General features: G+C 46.0%; 1 long non-coding RNA gene across 1 annotated transcript in view; it reads right to left on the bottom strand.

The window, feature by feature from the left end:
- Positions 1–3,500: 3,500 nt before the first annotated feature.
- Positions 3,501–26,009, bottom strand: part of LOC116960088 — a 162,127-nt gene continuing 139,618 nt past the window's right edge. Inside the window, exons 5-7 of the long non-coding RNA XR_004406184.2 lie at positions 9,113–9,298; positions 5,317–5,473; positions 3,501–4,489 (exon numbers count right to left, since the gene is read on the bottom strand). This is a non-coding gene — a long non-coding RNA (uncharacterized LOC116960088). The remainder of the gene's footprint in view (positions 4,490–5,316; positions 5,474–9,112; positions 9,299–26,009) is intronic.

The following is a 26,009-nucleotide window of genomic DNA, read 5'->3' as shown; positions in this document are numbered from 1 at the left end:
ATTTACTCATGACAGTGGTCAAACACTGGGGCTGAGACCCAGGGTGGTGGGGATATCTCCATCCCCACAGATATTCAAAACCTGACTGGTTATGACCTTAAACAAGCTTTGAGCAGGGGTTTGGATCAGATTACCTCCAGAGGTCTCTTAAACACCACTATTCTACAGTTGTGTCATTCCATAAATTCTAATGGAATCCCCTAAATGGGCAGGTTTAAAAAATACAGCATAAAAACTTGTGCCTAAAAAGTGCTAATCCTTGCTTGTTTCTCTTTTTCTCTTAAAATATAAAGCATATATTTCTCTCTCTTGCAACACATATATGTCTACATAAACATAGCTATGGGGAGGAGAGTGAGACAGAGAAGAATGTAATTCTCAGTATATCTAAATGCACACATATATTGTCATCGTGCATATGTGATAGCATATGTGGCAGATTTATGGGATCTTTACTGGATTTATCACTCTACTTTTGGGCTTTTTATCTTTCACATTTCTAAAAATTTACTGTGATTTTCAAAACTGATAATAAGCAAAAGAATTCTATTAGTAATTTAAACAAATAAAGTTTAATCCATTATCTTGCTCTGCTCCTGCCTTCAGCTTTGAATTGCCAATTCCGCATTTGACTAGGATATTAGAGCAAATGAGGTTTGCAGCATCACTGAGAACCTGACGAACAGCCTTCTACACTGCAAAACCTCTTCAGTACCTGACACCCATTGTGGAAAGCCTGAAGCTAGCATAACAGGGCTAACAGCACCTGTAAAAACACATAAATAAACTTTTTTCTAGAATAAAGGATTAAAAGGAAGTCAGATTTTTAAAGGACCTCCCAAGAAATATCAACAGTGGGGTGCACATGCATTAATTCTCATTCTTCCCTGTCCCCATGTTCACCTCTGTTTCCTCACGACTTTTTTGAGGACAATGACAGATGTCTAAAGGAATGCACCTTGCAGAAAACCCATGGTCATGAGCAAGTCCAGGGGGACCTTAACAGGAAAACCTAATGTAAAATGCATGCAGTTCTAATTTTGGGTAGTGATGCTGGCAGAGTTGCTAGTTAAAAAATTTAGCACGGTGTTCATGCCTTACACACCTTGTCTTTGCATGCATACTCCTAAATATACTCTCTAGCTGTTCAAAGAATTTTTATTCAAGAGAAGATAAATTCAGTTGGAAAATCTTGGTACTTCTAGCAACCGCTGTGATATTTCCCCCCCAAAATAAGGAATTGCTTCTGTTCTAGTTATCCACCTCTCCAGCCTACTGCCTCAGCATGTGCGTAGGTCCAAACGATGATGGTATGCAGACACCTTGTCACCAGTGTACAGATTGTCACCAGTGGGTTTTTGTATGAATTTCCACAGACACTGAAGATTCAGCTTCTTCACTGTGTAGGCATTAGAGACCACATCTTAGCTTTGAAGATGTAAAGGTCTCCCCACTGCCTCAGAGAGGCACCATGCCACACGCCAAAACAGATTATTGGTCAAGTGCCACAGGACATCACTTTGTTTTAGCTAATTTGGTGAGCTTTAGTTACTCCCACACATTGAGAACTGCAGGAGACATAAATATTTAATATCGAGGCATGGAATGCTGCTAGCAGCTGAGTCTGGCTCTGCCTTTACAACCTAAAGTGATGGAGAAAAGTGAGGGAGGAAGTCTGTAAATCATAAAGTAGAACTGGGGTGTCTGAAGATAATTTTGACTGGTGAATTTTGGCCCTTCCAGACTGTGTTACATACCAGCCTGGGACGTGCAGTGCTAAATCCTCTGCAGCAGCAAGTGTGTAGGCCGTTACCAACCTGGGTGCCTGGAGGTGTTTTGCGGCATGAAGCAGGATGCTGCTGGCAGGGGCACAGCCTTCACCATGGCCTCTGCTGTGCCCGGGCAGCTCTGCCGCAGTAGCAGGTCAGTTGCTCTCCTGCAGCCACCCTGCACATCAGAATTAGGGTTCAGCTTATGGAGATGCACACATTGATGCCAGCTGCCCGCCGCAGGGTGTCTGGACCAGGCCTCGGCCCAGGCACGCTCTGGTGAAAGTCCACAAGCGCAGGCACCTTTCCCCCACAAAGCGCAGTGAAAAGGTGAACCTATCTATTTTCACTTTATTTTAGGGGCAAGTATGCATATTTTAGGAAGTGAAATGTGCTCAGGACAGTTCTCTGACACTGACTCTGTAAGGCAAGATGTGGGTGCTGCTCCTAATGTTAATCTGTCATACTGGGCCTGCACCCAGAGCAGGGATGCTCCGTGCAGTTTCCTGCCAGGACCGGTCCATGGCCTGTGTTTGCTCCAAAACTATCTGTTCTGAAAGGAATGGATTTCATCTTTTTGGGGGGCACCTGTTTGTTGTGGCAGGACAGGTCACCTCCAGCCCAGCACTTGAACATCAGGACTGGCAGGGCTCTGCTGATCGCTGCCTGCCCATGCCAGAGACCAGAGGGCCAAAGGCAACGGCCCTTCATAGCTCCACCTGCCCACGGTATAGGTAAATGGGTAAAAATTGCCTCTCAGGCACGCAGCAGACCCCAAGGGTGGTGGTGTATGTGGCATGCCAAGGATGGTCAGTCCCATCAGGCCCAGATGATGAGGTGAAGATCATCATTTTTTTCTGAGCCTCTGAGGCCATCAAAGGAGGACTGTTAGAGGACAACCAGCCCTGTGCCCACAGCCACAGGGGATGCCTCAGCTGAGACCCCCACCCGTGACGCTGAGCCCCCGCAGCATGAGCCCAATGCTGCTCCATGGCTCTGCAGTCAGGCGCCCTCCGTGATCCGCCTCTGCCCTTCGGACAGCCAGACTCAGGAAAATAGTGCATGAACAGCATCTGAAGAACAGTGCATTAAATATGAAGAAAGACCTTTAAAAGGGGCCAAGAACACCAGCAGACTCTGAAAATTGCCAGATGACATTGGTTAGCATTAAGGTAAAGTTAAAAATGTATTGGTGGCGTTTCACATTAGTATAAATAAATAGATAAATAAACCTAACAGGAACTGTCTGTGTGAAAGCACAAAATAAAATCTGTGATCAGGAATTCTGGTAAAAGGCACCAACCTCAAACTCTGGATAAACAGAAAAAGTAGAATATTGCTCAAAACTGAAGACCATATGAGAGGTCTTTTATTATAATTAGTTGCTTTTTCCAGCTTCCCTGTTGAGATTGGTTTCAACCTGTAACCTCCTTCTATGTATGAAACGTTAAGATTATTAGCTTTACTGAATGAACTTGGATGCCAAATCCCCTTTCTCCTCTGCTGAAACAGCGTCTTGGATAGTGTTAGCATGGAGCATCCACATCATTCTGCCGATGTCCTTATTGACCTTTTCTTAGATCTTTAAAACATCTGTGTATGAATTTACACTTGAAATTGAATAGGATTTTTCTGCTCAAGGGTGTTAGTAAATTAGAAATGTCAGCCTTTGAAATAGATATCACAACGCACTTAGTTATAAAAAGCAACACAGTTTTATTACCTGACAAAGACAAGCTTAAAACATTTCAGTTAAGAGGCTCAACTGATTTTCACCTAAATACAGCAGGAGAAATATACTGTCAGTTATTTCCCAAAGCCACCTTATTACAAAGCTGATGCAGCAAAATTGTGCTCATGAGTTACTGGGGGAAAATTATTTTATTTTTTTTCTCCCTTTTAACAAAACATAAGAGAACATGGTAAGTGCAAAGATACAGACAAATAACAGACAAGATTGTGAAGAATTCAAAGGTGTTTGGAAGAGGTCATGAAGAAATCAAACTTGCTATACTTGCCATTTCACTAATTTTCTGGTAAAGCATCAGGATCCTAAGCTTTCTGCTCATACCTACGTTCATTACTTCTTGAATAGTGGTCACAGAGGGTTTGCTGCAATTCTTTCTCTCTACATGCATTACTCACCTATCCAGTTATAATTGCCTCATCATTTCATAGACACCTTGTCACAACCAATGACACATGTCATTGAGTTTGATGTAGGGACACATCTCTGATCAGAGTTAGGTTTAAATTCATCAAAAGCAAATTTTAAAGCAAAGACAACTTCCCTTCTTAATTGGAGGAGAGGACCAAATGCCCAGATAAAAGCTGCTTATGTCCCTTGTCACAAAAAAATGAAAACCACATTGGCAGTATCTGGTAATAACCAATCTCCATTCTTCATATTACAATCAATATTCTCTTGCTTTTCATCTTCTTCTCTTTGCCTTCTGAGGCTTTCTTTCATCTCATTCATTAGAAGCTACCGACAGGCCCTTGATAGCAAAGTTTTAATATGCTGCGAGACCCAGTACTTTTCCCCAGCGCCTGCAGGTATGCAGCGTAGCCCGGGTGAGATGGGGGCTGCAGAGGGGAGCAGCAGCAGCGGGGAGCATCGTGTCACTGCTGGCATTCACCTGGGAACAGCCACCTGGCACTCTCTTCTTCCAGGGCATGCACCTTCAGGCTGACTCTGGGATGGGCAGGATCCCGGAAGCCTGAAAAAAAAGGTAAGAATTGCTCTATCTGCCCGATATCAGCTTGAAATTGTCAGCTTAACCCTTGTCCCTTCCTTTCACCGCTTTGCCCCCATGTGCACACAGCGGCACAAGAGCATGTGCTCTGATCGCTGAGCTCACTGTAGCCAAGAGCCACAGGGAAAAGCCGTGACAGATACAGTAGCTCTGACGACACCGCTACTGAAGGTGTCCCCAGCTCAGGCGCTGAACCTGGCGATGTGAAAATAACGCCATGAAGGCACACGGTTTCAAAGAGCATGAGAGGCCTTGTGTTGAGCAATCCCAGCAGCACTGGGCCGGGAGAGGGCACAACGCTGCACACGCACATGGGAGAAACACACGCATGTGCGTGCACTGACCCAGCCCCTGCTCTGCCCACGGTGGCCCCATGCACGTCCCCCTGGCTGCCCTGCACACAGCACTCCCAGGGGAAACTGGAAACACAACTGAGAGAGCGTTCCACTTCTTTACCTCTCGTCTTCGTTATGCATTTGATTACCTATTTTCCCAGGGCAAGGGGCACCAAAGAGCACTACTCCAAGAAGCTCAGTGTTCTGGTCTACTAAAAAAAAGTTAGACCATTGTAGTACTTGGACCTTGGAGTTACCTACAAGCTCTTCATCCTTCTATATGTGTTCTGTGTTTTGCATATTAATGCAAAATTAGTGCATGAGTATTAACCAGGATAAAGGAACACACATGAAAATTAGAAATTTATTCACAATTTGCCCTTAGTTTCAGTAAAATTTCCATTCACACTTGTTTTCAAACTTTTGTCATAGCCAGAATAAAGCCTTTGTTCCTACCCAGAACGCTGAAGCAAGCAGAGCTGCGAGGGGTTCTTGTTTTAGCAAGAGGCTGTAAAGTGTCTCCATGGCTCCCTGAGAAGTCTCTGCTCTCTGGAGGCTGAGCCCAGCTCAGCTTCAGGTCCATGGCCAGGGAAGTCCTCAGTGCTGGCTCCTACTGAATTTCATATGTATTAGCACCAACTTAAACTCAGCTGAACATAGTATGGCAACCTGTACTTAATACCAGTCTCCCTGCCATACGGCATCATGCAGGGTCTGGGACCTCTGCAGGGAAAAGCAAACAGTTGTCTCTGCTGCTTGAACTTCTGTCTCTCAGATGAGGCTGGAGAAATAGATTAGTTGATAGCATCATATTAGAAACATTTTTGAAGTTAGTTTAGAATAAATAAGGAACAAATCCATGCTGAAAAGTGATTGATTAGTTTTAATGATTATGTATCTCTTGTTTCTATTAGAACTCTAATACATGCATAGGTATAATAAAAATTGTAATTAGCAGCTGATACTATAATGTCTAAGTTACTTCACAAGAGAGCAATAGGACATTTTATTCCCCTGAACAACCGAATGCTGACGTGGAAAAGAAATGTCCTTTTCTCCATGCCCATGGCAGTTTTTATGTGTCTTGTTGAAATGACCAGGTTTCTTTAGCGGCTTTAATTCTCAGTTCCACCAAGGTTCTGCTTCATCTACATCCCTAATGCCAGAGAGCAACCCAGGCAGCTTAGCTGTCTCCACACAGTCAGTCGCCACCAGCTCCGCGTGCAGGTCCCCCCTTTTGCCTTGCTCCCCTCCAGACATCACCCATCATTTTCTGACCAGAGAAGCCAGCAGCTGCAGTCAGCAGTTTGTCACCTTCATCCTCCAGGAGACCTGCAAAGCCCCTGCTCTGTCCCGAGCCCGTCTGGCAGAAGCAGGCTGCGGCGAAGGGCTGCGGGTGCTTCGCACAGGGGCCCGGGACAGGCGGTGGGCAGGCCTGGCATCTTAAAGATTTCCAGTAATGTTAACGTGACTGTAATCTCAGTACATAAAACTGCGAGATATGCATAATTTCTAATTTTTTCAGGAAGGTATATCCTCACATTGGCAGTCTATTTTTCTAATCATTCAAGTATCTTATACTAAATCTGCATTGCATGCAGGAGAGTAGCCAAGAGAACTCAGTAAAAACGGTTAACTGCTGCAACCATTAAGCACTGGTAAACAGAGCCATGTGTAAATGAGGAGTTCAGCATTAGCATCAAACTGAGAATTTGTGAGTGAGAGACAAACTACTAAAAGCAACATTCATCATCTCAGATTCTGACTTGATTGTGATGATAAATAAGAACATTAATCATCAGCTGTGAGGTAGAAACAACAAAAATATAAAGGCAAGTCTACACCTATTGTTAGAATACTTGAGAAAACTTTAACAAGCCTGAGACATCTCTGAAAATAATGCGCGCAGGTGTGTCTTGAATAACGGAGAGGATTTTTTATGTAATAAACTGTGATAAACTGATAATATAATTGCCAGCATTTATTCAGCAGTCAGAACTGTTGTCAAACATTGATGCTCTGTTTTTTTCAGAAGCTTGACAAAGAGATTGCCAGTCTTCATAGGGAATTGAAACAAGATTTATACAATTTAGTCCAAGTAATGCTTCTGTCTTCTCTAATGTTTGATCAAAATAAATGAGGAGCATTGTGTACTGCATGCACCACTGACGGAAACTCACATTCTAAAGAAAATACTTCTCTAAAGCCCACAGCATAACGGTGTACCACAATAAATAACTCTAGACCTGTCTATTGAGGATCTGCCTATCTTAAGTGCTCAAAATGCCATATTTCTCCCTTTTCCTCCATTTACCACTAGATCTATCCATGGGCCAACAGGCTTGGAAGACCTTAATTTGAGATTAATAATAATAGGAAGAGGTGAAAGAGAGAACAAATGCCAGATTTTTATCCAGAAGTTTTACAAACACTGGATGAAGCAGAATCTGCACCCTCGTGACCACTAGGTCCAAAACCCAAAGTCTCTGTTTTCCTCAATCACAACCACTCGCTGGCGGGGCAGGGTGAGGAGCAGGACGGCCCCTGGGGCTGTGCGACACTGCTCAGCAGTGACTAACACATCCCTGGGTGACCAGCACTGCGTTCACCACTGGTCCCAGACACAGCCCCATGCAAGCTACTGTGAAGAAATCTAACTCTATCCCAGCCAAAACCAGTACATGCATCTTTGCTGAGGCCGGGGACATGTCATCTCCACTCAGAGCACTCCCTGTGTGCAAAGACACAGGGGGCAGTCACAAGTCCCCCAGCCTCCCCCGAAGGGGTACTGCTGGTGATGCTAGATTCATGTGAGACCCTCACGGGGGCCAGGCGGGCACCCTCCTTACCCCGGAGGAACTTTGCGCCTCGGGGAGATCACCCGCAGCCCCATCCCCTCCCAAGCTGCAGCTGGCAGGAGAGAGGGAGTAGCCGGGCAGAGAACGTGTGGGCTCAGTGCACATGGGGAAAGTGCTGGGCTGGCCATCATGGGGGAGCACAGGCACCTCCTGCAAGACGTGTGCAGCTTGCACAGATTCATCTTCCCTGATTCTCTCTTTTCCTGGGGCCTTTCATGCCAAGTAGAGCCAAATATGAGCAGCTCGTTACACCGCCCATCCCATGCACCGCAAGCCCAGCTTCCCCCTCTCCTCCCAGGACTAGGACTGGGTGCAGGGCTGGGGGTGCTGGCATGCCCCCCGGGGCTGGGCCGCTGTGGTCACTGCGGGCTGGTGAGCACCACGCAGCCCAGCCTGCAGAGCTTTACTTTTCCCATTGCACTGCTGCTGCAAAGGACGAGCACTTGGGTGGGAAATGTCACACAGCTTTAACTTTCTGCTGTAATGAAGAAATGTGAAAACCTGGGGTGGTGCAGAGCCACCGACCACTGGGAGGAACTGTTACTGGCAAGGTGGGACTGAAACTGCAAGAGAAATGTAAATCTGCTTAATAGGAAATGGTACGATCAAATGGCTTAAGAATAAAAAGGGGCTGTTTCCATAGCAACAAAAAGCAAGAGAAGATTTAATCAATAAAAATTCCAACACTCTCTTCCATGTTAAACTGATTTTCCCCAAATCCAGACCAGCAATAAACTGGTTAGTACCAGAGAATGGAGAATGCTAATACAGTGAGTGTTCTCCCCTTAATAAACATTTCTGAAGATGCACAACTCATGAAATGGAAATAGGATATTTGCCAGCCTTATTCAACCAAAACTGTGCCTTACTTATTAATAATACATTGATTTGCATAGTGATAAACAGGTAGCCCATTATTTTTATTATTATAAAAGGAGATAAACTGAAAATATGCATTTCTAAAAAAGAAACATGATTCGTATGAGAGCTGTATATTTATCATTTACCAAAAGCATCTTGACAAAAATTGTAGATTTTTTTGTGACTTGGAAATAAATCCAATATAATATTTAACTAATACCTGTAATTAAAAACAATCTCTGAGTTGTCCACTGAAGGGCTTATTTTAATTTCTAAGTATGAATCTTCTCCAGCGCAGCTGTAGTACAGCCAACACATGGCACAACCATCTTTGGTCTATTTCTGTGTGGTTATTGATTTATTATTATGACAGTCAGAGAAGCAGTTTGTCAGCACAGCATGGAAATGCACACTGAAAAACTGATTTTCTTCCTTTTCTATTACCTCTGCAATGAATATGCACCCACTGTCAATTAAAGATACCTAATAGAATAAAAGACATTAAAATAGAGGAGAGAAAGAGAAGAGATTACCTCCATGAGAATGAGAGGATGCCAGAAACTCAGAGAAGCAACAAGTCAGTGTTGCTCTTGCATTGTTCCAGTCCTGAATCTTTTTTTCGTGTCAATATTTATGTCCTGGTCACGTGTCCAAAGTGAAAGTCTTTTGTATTGTTTATATTTTTATGTGCCCCAGCATGGGAATTTGTAATTAGGAGTCTGGGAAGAGAAAAAAAAAAAATGGGTTATGAGATGAGCTGCCAAACCTGAGGAGGAAAACAATTTGGATGGAAACAATATTTTCTCACTGAAATGAAAACCAGAGAGCATTTCTTTCACATGGACAGAAACCATGTATTCAGCCCCAACCAGAGCCCTTCAGGACCAGGCAGAGAGAGTGGAGAGCAAAGGCATGGCCATCCAGTCGTACAGTGGCAGGCGTGCTCCCCAGCCGAACGCGCTTCACCTGGGATAACCGCATCCCTCCTGTCCCTGGCTGGCCCGGACACAGCTCTGTCGGATAACCACATCCCTCCTGTCCCTGGCTGGCCCGGACACAGCTCTGTCTGGGATAACCACATCCCTCCTGGCCCTGCCCTCTCTGGGACACAGCTCAGCAGGGTACCTGCCTGGCCCCAGCCTGGTGTCAGCCCCTTTCCTGGACTTGCTCCCACAGTCAGGGCCAGGACTTCCTAAGCTCTTCACTCTCAGCAGCTCTCAGAGGAGCGGGCATCCACTCCCCACCCGGCAGCATCCCTACCAGTCCAACCCCCTATTCAAGGCAGTCCCCAGTCTTAAGCCAGATTTCCTGGGTTCTGATTTCCACAGTTTTTCCTCCCCACAGGCTGCTGTCACTGCTCTGAGCTGGCCCAGCAGCTGGGGTGGGATGCTGCCTGTGAGCACTGCAGTCCCTGGCTCCTTCTGCCAGCCTGCACCACTGAGCTGGAGAGGCTGGAGAATGAGGGGCCTGGGCTAGATCACAGGGGGAGTCCCTGGGCTCAGAAAACCTCTGAAGGTCAACACCTTGCCAGGCAAAAGTGCATCAGCAAATGTATGTCACCCAGTTCATCCCGTTACAAAGGACAAAGACTGCATCTTTCTTTGGCAGCAAGGCTGCCTCCCAGTGAAGTGCATAATACAGAACATTTTTTCTTCCAAGGCAGTAGTTCAGGGTATTCCTAAAGTGTTCAGACCATTCTTCTTCATCCAGGTCTTACTGGTGTGCATAGTGTAACAACAGCCTTTCATTCTAGCTTTGCATTAGATTGTACCTTGCATCTTCATGTAGAATTTTTCAGCCCTCAGTGGGCATCTCCTGCCAGCTGTTCCAAGATTGTCATAATCTTGTATTTTTCGGGTGGGAACAATTGACTGAAGCACACTTTGCTGCTGACCAGCAGCTGTTTGGGTTTATTTTTCAGGTTGGGCAGGAATGCCTTCAGGATTCTCTCTTCTGACCAAATGGCTAATTTCACTATCTGAGCATATGGCACAGAAGCTCTCTTTTATTAAATCAGTACTAAAGCTCTCTAATTAAATCAATACTAAATCAAATTTTGCTCATTATTCATATTTTTATGTTGTTAAAAATTTCAGTCACTAGTGTACAGTCTCTAGACTGTTTCCAGGGCGAGAAGCACAGCTGAATGAACTCTCCCTAACAATCTGAATGAGGAGTTATGAGTTGAGCTCTCTTCCTTCTTCCTCTCAGTCTTATACCCATATCTCATATGCAAATATTCTTCATGTATATATCTCACTCTGTAGCAGGAATCCTGTTCTCATCTCTGTCTGCAGTGATAAATAACAGGGTGCAGACCTGAGCAGTGAGTGTATCCCCACTCAAAGGAGCCCACCTTCCTCCCCCCACCACAGCTGATCCAGCCAGCACGGTCTGGGCACACCACAGTGCTGACATTTGCTTTTGGGTCAGCAGTGCATCTTCTGTCCTTTTTTATTTTCTGACATAGGTACAGTTGTTGCAGCCATAACTCTATTCCAATGTGTTATTCTTTCCACGCAAAGATATTAAGGAAACAGGAAGGTTTCTGGGCAGTGAGAGACATGTTTGATTGTACAGCATAAATATGGAGGAGGAATCCTGCCCACTCCACTTCCCAGGGCAACCCACTCTTTCTGCAATTATCAAGGATGTTCCCACCCCCATCATTACTCTGGCATTCAAGCACTCTTCAAGCAATTTATTAGGGATTTAGCATGCTGGTGGTGTTTACCATGCTGGTCACAGACTGGACTTGCTGCAGCTCCCTCGGTGCTCCATCAAGCAGCAGCAACCTGCTGTAGCTGAAGGCCCTGGAAATGCACCAGCCGTTTGCCAGCTGCTGTCTCTGGAGAGCTGATCTCATGGTAAATACCCTGGCATCAAATTATCATGACATTTATCAGTGCCAGGACAACAGCTTTGCACAGCCAGGCTTTCTCACTTGACTCCTGCCCCTCCACAGCCCCTTCCCAGCAGGTTGAGGAGTGGTTTTTTGTAGGGTGGTACCCACACGCAGAGGGGGCAACTGTCTCAGCTGTTCCCCCTCAGGAGCAAACTAGGCAAAACTCTTTCCTACAAATTCTTGTTTCTAGCTACCAGTATTTGAAAATGCTGTTGAAGCAGTGCCTGTGGGTGAGCCCCTGTGAGAGAACAAGGAGGGCTGTCCCTGCACATGGGTCAGGAGTCAGCCCCCTAGCCTGCCATGGGCCATGACAGCATCTGGCCATCACACACTAGGATGAGCATCAGGACAGGGTTCAGCCTGGCCCTGCGGGAATCCCCTGCCAAGTCTCCATGTGGAATGATGTGGTGCCTCCCAGTGACAAGTTTCTGTGGTTCTCCCTTCTCAGATCTGATCAGTCTGAACAGACAAAGCATCTTCACTAGCACTTTAATGTCAGCCCTATTTAAAACTTGGCTTTTACAACTCCTGATTCAAAGAATCATTTATTTATTTGTGAGGCATCGAAGGTTTTACCCAGATACCATTGTATGAACTTTAATGTACTTTTGGTCTCTTATAATGCATTCTGATCTCTAATGGCTGGCTATTTAGTTTGCCACAATTATTGTCTCAGGGTCATTAGTGATGCTGGTCCATTGACTGAGGACACAGATCTCTAACAAGAACCTGGATGCTCTGCATGATCTTCAGTGCTGCCATTTTTCAATCCTCACTGTACTGCTCAGTCCTTGAGCTACCAAGTGATCTGAGGTAGGGAAGGAGATTGAAGTGAGAGAATATTCATACCTGCACTCACACTTGCCTGCCTGGGCAGAAACAGTGGTGGAATGGGGGAAGGCCGTTTGGTTTAAAATTAGCACGCATATTAAAAATGCCCTTACCCTGGGTAGACAGCAACTCGGTGACTGTCTTGGTGGGGTAAACCAGCAGCCCTCATCAGAGGGGTAGACAGTCAGGAGCCTCTCTGAGCAGACGTGGAACCAGACACAGCTCTGTTTGCTGTGTTTTTACTGGCACAATGCATGGCCAGACAAGGCAGCCTGAGGAAGGGCAGAACTGTGCTATGGCCCTGGGCCAGCCAGTTCCTTCTTGCTGGGAAAGGAAACTGGGCATCTCCCCAGCTGCCAGCACTAGCCCTCGGCTTGCAATCAAGCGTGTTGGCAGTGCTGAATGACTCCAGTGGTGCAAACTCTCCTCTGACTGACTTGATCCAGTTACACACAGCAGGGACAGTGGTATTGAGCTATCTTGATCACTTGAATAGAGAATTGGGTATTTGGTGCTGCTGTTTTATGGCTTGGATCATTTTTATCTCCTGTGTTTTGTAAACTGCACCCTGGAAAGAATGAGGAAGCCCACACATGTGCCAGTTGTGTCTCTGTCATGAACTATATGATTGGAAATAATTAGATGGTTAATTTGATTTTTTTCATATTTATGACCATCAGAAGTGTAAAGACATGAATGGACACTTTTTGTTATAGACAAATGGAAACTGAGATTAATCCCTTGTGAATCAATCATGCTCCTTAAAGTTCAACTCTTCTTTCTGCTGGACAATTTTTTACACTAATAAATGCTACTCTTTAACCTTTCTGACTGCTAGGCAAGAGGATGAATTGGACAAAAGGAAATAGTCATCCACAAGAAATGTAATATAGTGCTGAGACTAACTCTTATAGTTTCTTGAACTGCTGCGATAGTTCAGAAATAGCAGTGACCTTGCAACGGGTTTGCAAAGCAGATAGTAAGACAGAAGAACTCTCCATCTGGACTAAACGCACATCAGAGGGTCATGCCTGTCTCCAAGGAATTTGCGCTGCTCCATCCTTGCTGGTTGCACTCAGAGATGGATAAAGGTCTCAGTCGTGCAAACCAGGTAGAGCCCCTGCGCCAGTCGCAGCCCCCAGGTCCCAGCCTGCAGGGTCCTGCTTGCAGCCCAGGCTCTCCTCCCAGCTATGAAAAGCTGCACCTTGTTGCTGCGGGGATGCAGGCCCTGAGCAGCTGGTTCTGCGTCTTTAGTTCCCAGGAGCCCTCAACCATCTCAGTTATGACTGTAAATGATGCTTTTCAAATGGTCCCCAAGAGCTAGACGCAGTGTTTCCAAACGATAACTATTATTTGTTCCCAAAATTACATCAAGTACAACAGCTGAAGAATCTTTTGTGCACTGTCATGCTCTATTAACCAGAAAAGAGAGAAGAAAAAAAAATTACAACTGCCCAAATATTAACCATTATCTGTCAGCATAGATTAATAACGCCTAAACTTCATTGCCTAAAAGGCTACGCTTGCCTAATAAAACAGCAATAGTTTTTATGTGAGACCTCACTTTAATCCTTCTACATTCCTGGGCTGTTTAGACTGCCTGGCTTCAAATGTCAAATCTAATCAGTGTGCCACCTTCTGTTACAAGCATGCTTTTAAAATAAAACTTTAACAGACATTTGTCTTACATAAAACTTATCCTTCCATGTAAAGATCAAAAGCAGAACACCGAAGGGAGGATTTGTCTAAAATCAAAGAAATACTCCTTCTCTAGCTGTCTGCTAAGTACTTTATCCTCAGAGTTCATTTCGCTTTCATTACACATCACCCTGTGCAGACACTGTCACCGCCAAATAAGAGAATTAGGACTTTATCTCTGGAGTTACTCACTAAATCTTGGCATCAAAGTAACGAAACATGCCTTTGCTGCCCGAGGGCATGCATGTGCCCCTGCACACTTCTCTGTAGATGTGTGCTTTTGCATTAGCCAGTGACTGATTTATTCAGGTTCTTACATATTTTGCTTATTAATAATTATTACTGGGCACTAGTGAAGCTTTGGGGTGCTGTTTTTCCCTGCAGGGTCAGTCCGATGCCTGCAGACCTCGATGAGCAGAGGCCATCCCAGGGTTGCCTCAGGGGCCTCTTTGTGGAAGGATGCTCTGGTGGTCCGCACTGACTACATTGTGCACAGTGGGCTGTGTGCTGCCTCCCATGTGGTCTCTGCACATAAAAACTAGTTTCCCTTCAGATTAACCTGCCGAAGAAGTGTGCACTGTAACTAGTCCAGCTGCTTAGGGGCAGCCGGTCCACAGGGGCTGGGTTCGTCTCAACGATGGTCTCTGTTTTACATCATAAATTAGCTGGCACTTCTGTATGCGAGTTATCCGGGAGATTGTCAGCTAGTCATCCTCCTGTGCAGTCGTTCAATCAGTAATTTAGTAAAGATTCTCTGGAGTACAGGTTGTTCTCTATCTATTCTCCTCTCCTGAATGTGCTCAGCTCCATCTCTGGCACACACCACGCAGGCATCGTTCTCCCTCTGACTAGCTGGCTTGAGTTTTCATAAATCAGGGAAAAGCACCTGAGTATTCATGAATGGATCTTTCACTTCAGTGCTTATTGCTGGTAACTACTAAAGGGGAAAAGGAAAAAAACCTTGAGGCTTGAGGTCCTTCTTCTGGAAGAAACTCCTTGTACAACTGAATCAGTTGGTTGCTAGAGCATTATTTTAATTTTCACCTTCTTCATTTATTTCTTTGCCACAATTTGCCATGTTTTCAGAGATGTAAAGTTACAGATGAGCCTTTGGTTCTGAGTTTTCACTGGCTTCATCTAATTCATTTGAGAAAGCACCAGTTTCCTAGCCCAGCTTGGCTCTAGAAAACCGCTGTCTCAGGACAGCAGCATTTCCATCAACTGCCACAGATGAGCTCTAGCCTGACTGTTACTGGCCACAAGGTGAGAGCTGTTTACTGCCTCCCCTCTTCCCATTAAACAGAAAATCAGAGGGAAGAACAGTCTTGCCACTGATCTAAAAAACTGTAGCTATCTCCTAAATAGCAAACTGCAATGACTCATCTTCTTCCAGCTTGGAATCATCTTGCTCTTGCCTAGACTTGTGCAGAGCATTTGAGACTGTCCTGCACAACATCCTTGTCTCTAAATTGGAGAGACATGGGTTTGATGGATGGAGCACTCAGTGGATAAGGAATTGGCTGGATGGTCGCATTCAGAGTTGTGGTCAACGTCTCAATGTCCGAGTTGAGAGCAGTGAGTTTCTCAGAGGTCTGCTCCCGAGCAGAGACCCGGCACCCCTGCACACTGTAATTCCACTCTCTCTCTTTATATGTACATACACACACACACACACACACCTGTATATGTATGTTTGTGTATGCATGTACATTTTTCCACTGTATGCTAAACTACAGGATTCCCAATAAATCATATATGCAAACTTACCACATATCTGGTATATTTTGCATAACAGTAACTGTGATGATGTGAATGAGGGCAAGGAAATAGTTTCAAGTTTAAATATCCATGAAATAAACGTAAGGATGCAAATACGTATCTCCCGTTTATCACTGTGCAGAAGGGCTGAACAAGTGACCGTGGACTGTTCATACAGGAATCACCACTGAGAAAAGTTCCAATTCTGCCAGGCACAAGGAGTGCACACACTGTGAAACAGTGCAAGCACTGACATTAGTTTTAATCAAGTTAAAGAACTATGCTGTGAAAAAAAAAAAAATTTCCTTAATTAACATTTTACTCAATTATTTCTCTCAGAGGAGATTTGGACTTTATTAAATTATTTGAAAGAAAGAAAACACATCTCAATATGGATATTACTTTAATTCAATGCAACCCATAAGTTTCAATTTCAATAATAGTTGTCATTTGTATTGATATATGCAAAACTTCTCAAATCAATAATCTTTCTCAGAGGCTAAATTTTATCTTAAGACAGAGACCATATGAAGAGAAATGTCATGTTTCAGACTCCTGGAATGTCTTGCAAGCATAAAATGAGACATGAAAAAGGGGCAAAGAATCAGCAATGTTATTTTTGCCTGGAGGAAGAAAATCCTGTTGATTTATTAGCTGTGCAGACACTGTAAAATTCAGGCACTCTGTTCAAGTTTGCCTGGCCCATTTGACAGCTGGAGCCTTCTCTGAATCCTTCAGCCGCCTGTTCTGCTGGAACATATACTTCTTCTCCATCAGACATCATTCAGAAGAGCAAGCATCCATCCATGACCTCTTCTTTACATGCATATTCATGCACACTGCTTCTTATGCCACTGCGTCTGGGCAGCACTCTGCAGCACCTCCTAGAACATATGCTAAGGCACATGGAGGACAGGGATGTGATTTGGGACAGCCAGCATGGCTTCACCAAGGGCAAGTCCTGCCTGACCAACATAATGTCCTCCTATGATGGAGTGACTACATCAATGGACAAGGCAAGAGCTACGAATGTTGTCTATCTGGATTTCTATAAGGCCTTTGACACGATCCCCCACAGCATCCTTCTCTGTAAATTGGAGAGGTATGGATTTGATGGGTGGATGGTTCGGTGGACGAGGAATTGGTTGAGTGGTCACATCCATAGGGTAGTGGTCAGCAGCTCAATGTCCAGATGGAGGTCAGTGATGAGAGGTGTCCCTCAGGGGTCCGTCTTGGGACCAGTACTGTTTAATATCTTCATAAATTACATAGACAGTGGGATTGCGTGCACCCGCATCAGGTTGGCAGATGACACCAAGCTAAGTGGTGTGGTGACACGCTGGAGGGAGGGGGTGTCATCCAGAGGGACCTGTTGTGTCCCCAGCATTTGGCAGCATGCACCCCAGCTTGGCAGGGACAGGCCGGGTGGTCCTGCGGGGCTCCCTGCCCCTGGGCCAGGGCAGGACAGAGCTCATCTCTGCTGGCCACACATGTGTGTGGCTGCACAGGCACAGACATTTATGTATGAACACTGTCCTGGGTTGAGTGAGTGGTGGAGTTTTTTTTGGTGGCAGGGGAGGGGCCTATCGTGGCGGCCCCCTGTGAGAAGCTTCTTGAAGCACCCCCAGCTCCACGTCAGCTCCACTTCTGTTTGGGAAATTGAGCCAATCGGCTGCGCCTCTGTGATAACGTATTTAAGAAGGGATGTGGTGAGGAACAGTCGGACTTGTGAGGAGGAGTTGCTGCAGCTGCATGAACACCAAAGTCAGTGGAGGAACGGAGGAAGAAAGGAGGGGGGAGGTGTGCCGGAGCAGAGATCCCCCTGTATCCTGTGGTGAGACGGCAGGGCGGCCCCCCCTGCCACCCATGGAGATCTACGGTGGAGCAGACATTGATTTATGGCTTGTGGCTTCTGCCTGGTAAAATCAAGGTTCTGTGCCCGAAGAAGGCCGGGGTCTCATGGGAAAAGGTAGCCCCACTGCTTTAATTCAGTGCTGGGAGGATTGCAGCATGCGGGGGAGTCCCAAGCCTGAGCAGCTCGGGAAGGGCTGCAGCTGTGGGAGAGAATCCAGTTGGAGAAAGTTAGTGACCCATGACGGAGCAGTGTGGGGAACCCTGCGGCCCATGAGAGGAACTCATGTTGGAGAAAGTTTGTGGAGGACTGTCTCCTGTGAGAGGGGGACCACGATGGAGCAGGGGGGAACAAGTTCCGGACACTCCCTTCACCGAGGATAAGAGAAGTGGCAACACTGACTGCACCCCCCATTCCCTGCCCCTGCACCACTGGGGGAGGAGGTAGAGATATCGGGAGCAGAGCTGAGCCCGGGAAGAAGGGAGGGGTGGGGGGAAGGTGTTCTCAAGATGTGGCAATGCTTCTCACTGTCCTGCTCTGTTATATGTTGTTAGTGTCTGTAATAAATGTATGTTCTTTTTTTTCTTCCCCTAATGAGTCTGCCTCTTGCTCGTGATCATAAAGGGGGATTTTCCCCCATCCCAGTCCTATCTCGAACCCCAATCCTGACTCTCTGTCCCTTCTCATTGCCGAAGGGGAAGGGAGAGAGAGGTGCTGCATTGTGGCTGGCTGCCAACCAAGCCCAAACCACAACAAACACACACACGTGCACATAAAGCATCACGTTACAAAAGCAGAGTTTCAGAGTTATTTCCTGCCCATGCGAGTCAGGTCCTCATCTGCATCAGCCAGCAGTGGGAGAGCCCCCTGCCCTGTCTGGGGGGAGCCCAGGGGCTGCCCGAATCCCACCTCTCCGGGCAGGCACACAGACTTGAGGGCTGGGCATCCCCTCTCCTGCCCATGCTGCGTGCCAAATGAGGATGGCAGCCTGGCACCAGCCAGGCTCCCCAGGGCAGGTCATTGGGCCCATGCACTGCTCCCAGCCGCCCTGACGCAACCCACGTCCACCTGGAGCAGGGCAAGGGGCCACAGGCGCAGCCCCCTGAGGTGCTCCCGGAGCCCCTTCCCGCTGCCTCGGCAGGGCATGCTGAACTCTCCACGGTGCTACCGCTGTGAGCCCCGGGGGAGGAAGCCATATTTTCAGCTAACCAACACAGGCTTTTAAAGTACTTCTGAAATCACTCCACTCCATAATTATGCTCAAATTCATTAGCAAAAATATTAGAACTATAATTAAGTTCCAAGACTTGCATGAGGTCCAGACAAAACCAAAACTTGATACAAAGGATGGCTACTGGAGTCGCCAGCATCGAGGAGATAAAATGACACCCACAACAGTGTGAATGTGTTGCTTAAAAGTCCTGAAACCACATTTTTATTTTGGTTTCTTTTGCAACATTCTAGTATAAACTGTAATTTTAATATATGATTTCTACTTTTTCCTTTCTGTCATTGGATCAGAAATCCTAATAAAATATTTCACAGAAAACTAGCTTACTAAGTTACTTAAAATTACTCTATGTTTACACCCTAATGAAATCTGGAAAGCATCCTACAGGATTCAAACCCCATAATTTCAAATTAGATAACTAGGCATAAAGTATCTTTTAAACACTAATTAGCCCTTGACCAGTTGTTCCAGTAGTTATGAAGGATTTTCCTTAGGCGGGAGTTACTCAGTGTGGATTGGATACTTCCAGGGACTGTCTCTATATAATACCTGAGAGTCTGGGGCCTGCGATAGGAACAACCCAAAGGAAATGTGCAAGGCATTGAACATGAGGTCATTAGACCATTCTAGTCTTAAAATCCAGCCTACTCCTTCTGAAATCAACATTTTTCTACTTATTTCAAGAAGATATGTTTCCATCCCAGTGAGATATGACACTTTAAAATTTATTTAAACTTAAATAATTTAAAATGTTTGAAAAAGCTAATGATTGTGCATGCAGCAGGGGAAGCAAGCACAAAGATTAGAAGCCATTGAAGAGCTGTGGAGCTGTGACCCAGTGGGATCACAGAACTGGAGGGGGATGGCTTACACAACAGGGCTATAGCAATGGTTGGTGCTGGTGACCTTGGTGGGCTGAAGAAAGGTTCAGGCTCAGCAGAAAGGGGCAGGTCAAGTTCCCAGAGCTTGGAGTTCAGCAAGGTGCCTGCAACAACAGTCAGCAAAGGGAAGAGTAAGGAAACGGAGAGCCATTGCTCACTGGGGCAAGGGGTGATGGAGAACAAGGACGAGGCGGGGGTGTGCAGTACCGTGGGTGCCCCTGAGTGCCCTGGCCACATCTGCCCTCAGGCGATGAGCCCCCCTGCAGAGCCTGGAGGAGGGCAGCTTTGCCCACAGCAGTGGGGTATGTTACTCAACTCATCAATTCAGTGGCTGTGCTTAAACACGACGCGGACAATGACAACAGCCTGAATAAGTTACAGAGTGGGCACAAATTCCCTTGGTGCAACCTCTGGCTGTGACTACACCACCAGACCATCCAGCTGCCATGTTGCTGTCCCTGTTCCAATATACCAGCGCTGCGCCTGTGCTTTGCAGATACTATGCATCACATCCCACACACGTGCCAGGTGGCTGTGCCATGCTGGGAGCATCTTTGTTCCTAGCTGAAGTGCACAGCCTTGTACTAAGCCCATCAAATCACAACTGTCCCTGCCAAAAAACAGGAAATATATCACTGAAAACTGTAATCCAAGCAACTTCATAACCACTTTGAGCTGTTATTTCTGAGGACTATTTTACTGACAGTTTAGTACACTACATACATTCTTCCTTCCAGCCCCATGTTGCATGCATTGGGTTATTTTTATGTTGTGTTCTTGGAGGTTTCTGTAGAGGTTCCACTGCAATCATGCTGTGCCTCCAAGACACTCTCTGAGAAGTACATGGGGACGGCAGGCTCCCACCCTCCCTCATTCTCCTCATCAGTTGACACACCAGTATGACAAGCGAGAGAGTACATCTTCACAAACCTTGTAAGTCCAATCAGCCAGAGAACCTTTGACATTTAGTCCTTGCATGTTCCACTTTGGAAAGGCAGATTAAGGGGAAAAGTACTCAGCAGATGTTGTGGTAATAAATACCAGCAGACCAATGGGATTTGCCGTAGTTCTGCCGACACCAAGCAAGGTGTGGGTCCTGGTAAGGCTGAGCAAGGAGCAGGCAGCCCAGGATGGTGGTATAGACTGGGCAAGGCTCTTGTCCAGGACTGACCCACCTGAGAGGGTCTGGTCCTGCTCAGGGGGTGAGTCCTGTCCTTCCTGATGTACCCTGGCATGGAACACCCAAACCCAACCCTTCAGAAACAGGTTTCTGTTGCATGCTTGTCTCCTCTCAAACAAAATCCAGGGTCAGCTTTCCTTTGGGACACAAAACCTGCAGAGACAGGTTGTGCAGGTCAGGCTTTTGTGCTGATTCAGAGCTGGTCTTCATCTGGTGTAGGTGAGTTGTCTTCCAGTCATGCACCCTGTAAATGCACAAATGTTTTTTTAGGAAGGGGAATAAATGGATGTGTGAGAAGTGCTGACTTTCCATTACAGATGCTTCTTAAAGTACCTGAAAAGGCTCTAAACAGGGATTAGATGAGACTCTCCACTTGCAGGAACTGGTTTCACCGTTGCAGCAACAAATCACACATATGACATGTTACATGAAATCCTGCCGTTTATTTTAAAGAAGAAACATAGAAAAGTCTCAGAGAGGTGGTTCAAGAACCATTAGAAATTGTTTTCTGTTTTTGTCTGATAATAATAAATGGGGGAAAAAAAGATTTTAAACATAAAACCTCAGATAAGAAAAGCTTCCATTACTGTGCACACACCCATAATTTTCCTTGAGAACAATCTGGAATTTGTACACTTTTCTTTACTTGAGTCATAACTGTGTTTCAAATATGGATGATTTATCTGTTTCCCTTTCTGTTCTTCTGACATATTTGGTTGTTTATGTGAGAATAAAAATAAGGTGCTCCATGGACTCTGAGACAGTAAAAATTGTACTGTGCCCTGCAGAGATAACCGGTTATCCTCATCAACTCTTATCTAAATGGAGAGCAGTAAATCTTAATCTGTTTTGAGGGAGCCACACACTGCGTATTTTTTAGAACACTTATGAGATTTATCTGATTTAGCGACACTGGTATTAATGAGGGTAGGAAATAGCAGCTATTGTGTCTTTCCGTTAGTCCTCTGCCGATGGTATCTCACAGCTCTTGTCAGGTGGCACAATGGAGGCATGTTCCCCAGAGGTGTTTTTACAGAAAAAAAACAAAATCAAATGGAAAAGGAGAGATCATCATTACAAGCTCTGAGCTGGAGAATAGGCAAAGACAATCCATAACATTGCGGGATGAGCTACCAGAGGCAACCCCAGTGCGTCCTGCGCTCCGTACATGGGATGTGGGGGCTCTGCTGGGATGGGTGTCACTGCACAGAAGGTGCACGCAGCACCCAGAGAGCCTGTCATGGCTCACAGGGCTGCAGCAGGGCTGGGCAATCCACCAGCCAGGGCTGAGAGATCTGAGCAAGGTGTTTCTTGGTCCCCAAGGTCAGCACTGCAAGCTATTATATCAGATGCCCATGGCCCATGACTGCCCTGCAGGGGAAGGCTAGGGCTGCTGCCGTACCCCGTGTTGATAATGCAGTTCCTCTCCCAGCCTTTCAGGCCTCTCCAGCACATCATGCTTCTTCCTACTGCTCACCCCGACCTTGCTTCTCGCCTTCTGCACCAGCATGGACATTCCCACCCTGCCCTGACCCTGACCCAGATGAGGGGATGTGAGAGGGGCCAGTCACCCTGACCTTGCTCAACTCAGCGAACTTTGTGTTCAGGAACCAAGGCAGAGCTATACCCGTGCTGTTTTGAACATAGGGAAGAAGGAGAACAGAGTCCCCACTGATCTCAGTAGCATTTCCAGATGTGCACTACATTTAAGGGCAGCATCATCTTATTGATCCCAGTGACAAACTAGTCCAAACAAGACTAAGAAAAGTTTTGGTGAGATGATAGGGAACGGTGACAGGAAGCAGAGCAGAACTCGGACTTCTTCTCCTTCCTCTTTAATTCTCTGGATTTTCCTGTTCAATCTTAACTGCAAGAAGTTAACTACTGAGAAGGGAGGACAGAAGTATGTGAAGCCCATAGTCTATGATGTAAGACAAGCTTATATTAAAAAGCACACCCTTAACATGAGAAAGCAGGTTCACGGTTAGCTCTCTGGAGTTTGATGGGGCAGCTTTTGCTGAACATGGATTAAGCTAATGCTACCATATGTCTGAACCTCACCTGGGTGCATCCCTACCTTCACCACAAGGCTTTGTCCTTGTGGGTAGTCAGCACCCTACTCAGGTGTCCAGGTAGCTGGTGCTGGGGCCAGAGCATCCCCGGATGGTGTCTGACCATCCAAAAGCCCAGAAGTGAAGCTGTGCTCTGCTGCTTGCCCTGGTGACATTCCTCTAGGAGAGCCCGGTCTCCTGCACAGCACAGCCAGTGTGCAGGGCAAGCCAGATGCACGCACAGCAGGTCACACGTGCCTCCAGCTTGTCCCCAGGGCTCAAGACAGAGAGTAATGGGGTGATGCAGGGAGGAAGAACATACATATGCAACTGCTGTGTGGCATCAGGTTGAATATATACTTCTGCCATCCGTGTTTTCCTTTTAATGACCTCTAAAGCACTGTTAACTCCTCCTTACAGTCAACACAAAAAACACCAGAATGCAAACAGTACCAAAGCCTGTATTCATAGCAACCCCTCCGGTCCCTGACAGATGATACTCTTCACAGAATACTTCTCCAAGCCAAGGAGCTGCTCACTTTGTTAAGGCCACTAATACACATCTTTGTTTAATTTGGGTTTTGTTATAAATAACTTATGCTTTCTCAGTAGAAGGTACTTTTTGTCAAACTCACGAGAAAGTCTGTGCAATGCAGAGCCCTAGGCTAGAAGTACCAGTCTACTAATGATTCCTTGTCACCAATCCCCTGGGCTCTGCCCCATGTCATGTAGTGCCCACACAGCCAGGATTCCCTCAAACCTAAGCAGTCCATGCTGGGAATGTAGAGTGAACAAAAACATGTGACCATCAGTATACTGCACCATTTCTTTTAAATGAACTTAAATTCCTCTTAGATAAGCTGTTGATCCATCAGTGCTTTCTACCCATGACTTCTCCAGAAAAGTGGAGGGCTGGCTGCAGTTAGAACAGTGTCAGGTTCTGCACCTTCTGGTACTTCTGCTGCAGAAGCATCAGGCTTGATGCTGCCGCTGTTCCTAGGGCTCTCCTTGTCCCCGAAAATGTTCCTTCCCCACCACTGTGTCCATGACCTTCATGCAGGGGGTCAGGAAATACTATAAGGTTGGACCAAGTAAGGAGCTTTCTTCCATTCTACTTTTTATGGCTCATATATCTAGTATTTGTTCTGAAAGTCTCTGCTTATATACACATAGTATATTTGATATATAAACCCATATAAATACCACTGGCATATAATGAGGCACTGAAATTAATACAGACTATGTGCTTAGTGCTGCTGGATCATATTTAATCAAAACTCCAATTTTACTGGTGATAAGGAAGAAATCTTTATTGATGGAGATATAAAATATGAAAAACTGCCTCTCATAAGAAGGCATTAAAAACTAATTCACAGAAAAATCTAGCTTAGGAAATGTATTGCAATAAGAAAAGAAGGTGGGGGGAGAGAAAGAGAGACAGAAAGAAAAAGGAGAGAGAAAGAGAGGGAGCGCCAGAGGTGGAAACGTGCATAGATTTACAATGTACTGCACAAAAAATATTTTCTGCTACCTTTGTAGAGCAGTGTTGTACAGTATTTGCTCCTAAAGCAGGTCTTTAGTGACAGAGAGAGCTGAATGAACAAGTCATAATGAATAATGAATTCACTGTATCATGCTTCTCTCTCTGTTCACCTGGTGCTGGCAGCCTGCAGGTGCCTTTGACCTGGGCTCTGCAGAGGGGAGGGGAATCGCTTCAACATGCCAAGCAGAGTGTGGGCAGCATCTGAAAGATCCATGGTGGCATAAAATATTGTGAAGTTTATTTTGTTGCATTATTATTGCTCCAGTGAGAAGATACATGACAGCTCGGTTCAGCACTTCCCAGCCCAGTAACTGCTGGTATTCCCTGTAAGGCTGTGCGGGGAGAGGGGCATTTCACAGAAGAGTAAAGGAGCTGGGAATACTCTGGTGTAACTAAATTACCTCCACACCCACTGCAACACCAACCAGGTGGTTGGGAGAAGATTTTGAGTCTTGCAAAGACTCAGGCAGATGCTTTGGATGTAGAAATATCATCCAAAATGACCTACTGTGCTGGAAATGGTGTCATGCAGTAGCATAATAAAGAGTAATGTTTGACTAGGCAGATGGGTGCTGATTTTCCACCTGAAGGCAGGGAACAACATCACTCTGAAATTACATTTTCACCCATTTTCATTATCTGTTCTCTACTTTGTACTGGAGGTTTTTGTCTTCACAGTCACAGGTCAGCAGTGGCACTCAGCTGGGAACTAAATGTAATCGAACAGGGGGCTGGCAAAGAAAGGTCAGTGTGGAGGTGTGCAAAACATACGGGTCTGAGGGGATGGTGAGAGAGGCAGCATTAACCCTGCAGTTTGACTTATGAGGGCTGGAAGCAGCATTGTAACCTGACTGGTGTCTCTCTGCTCCTTGCACATCCCAGCCTGTCCAGCTGTGGGCTGAGAGCCACGACAAGGGGCTCGCTCACCCTCACAGAAACACCTCTTCGATTCAGCCATCCAGCTGAAAACTGGGGGTTTTGGTCCTAGGATACATTGGCAGCCCAGTGTCGAGGGAGGAAAACGCAGACCCTGGGATCAAGCGAGAGCTGAGGCTCGGTGTTCCCCAAGGCCCCTGAGGCTGTTTGGGAAGCAGGGCAGATGACAGTCCTGCAGGATGAAGGTCCTGTCCTCACCGAACACTGCACGGGGCTGCCAGCAGCTCTTGCTGTGCAGGGCGACCAGTGCTGTGAGCGGGCAGCCCGTGCGGGCTGGCAGGTAATGTCCAGGCTGTGTTTAGAGACTGCTCCTTAACTTACCATTAACAATGCTATATATTCTTCAGATTATTCTGTGGGGGCATTCCGCTGTGGTTTAGCTTTAATATTTCCTGTGCTGGAATCCTATTGCTGTACCACTCTCTGCAATGGTCTCTCATGAAACAGACGAGACTAATTATCAAGAGCTTCATCTCATCTAAAAATCACATTCTTACAATACTCTTGTCTACCCTTTGCATCTCCAAATATCCTGTGTTGCCCAGCGAGGCCCCATTGTGTTAT

Source organism: Tyto alba, unplaced genomic scaffold (assembly GCF_018691265.1).
Source record: "Tyto alba isolate M040663 unplaced genomic scaffold, T.alba_DEE_v4.0 Super-Scaffold_29, whole genome shotgun sequence".
Classification (NCBI taxonomy): Eukaryota; Metazoa; Chordata; class Aves; order Strigiformes; family Tytonidae; genus Tyto; species Tyto alba.
The sequence above is the reverse complement of the archived record's forward strand: the minus strand, read 5'-3'. Positions and strand labels throughout refer to the sequence as shown.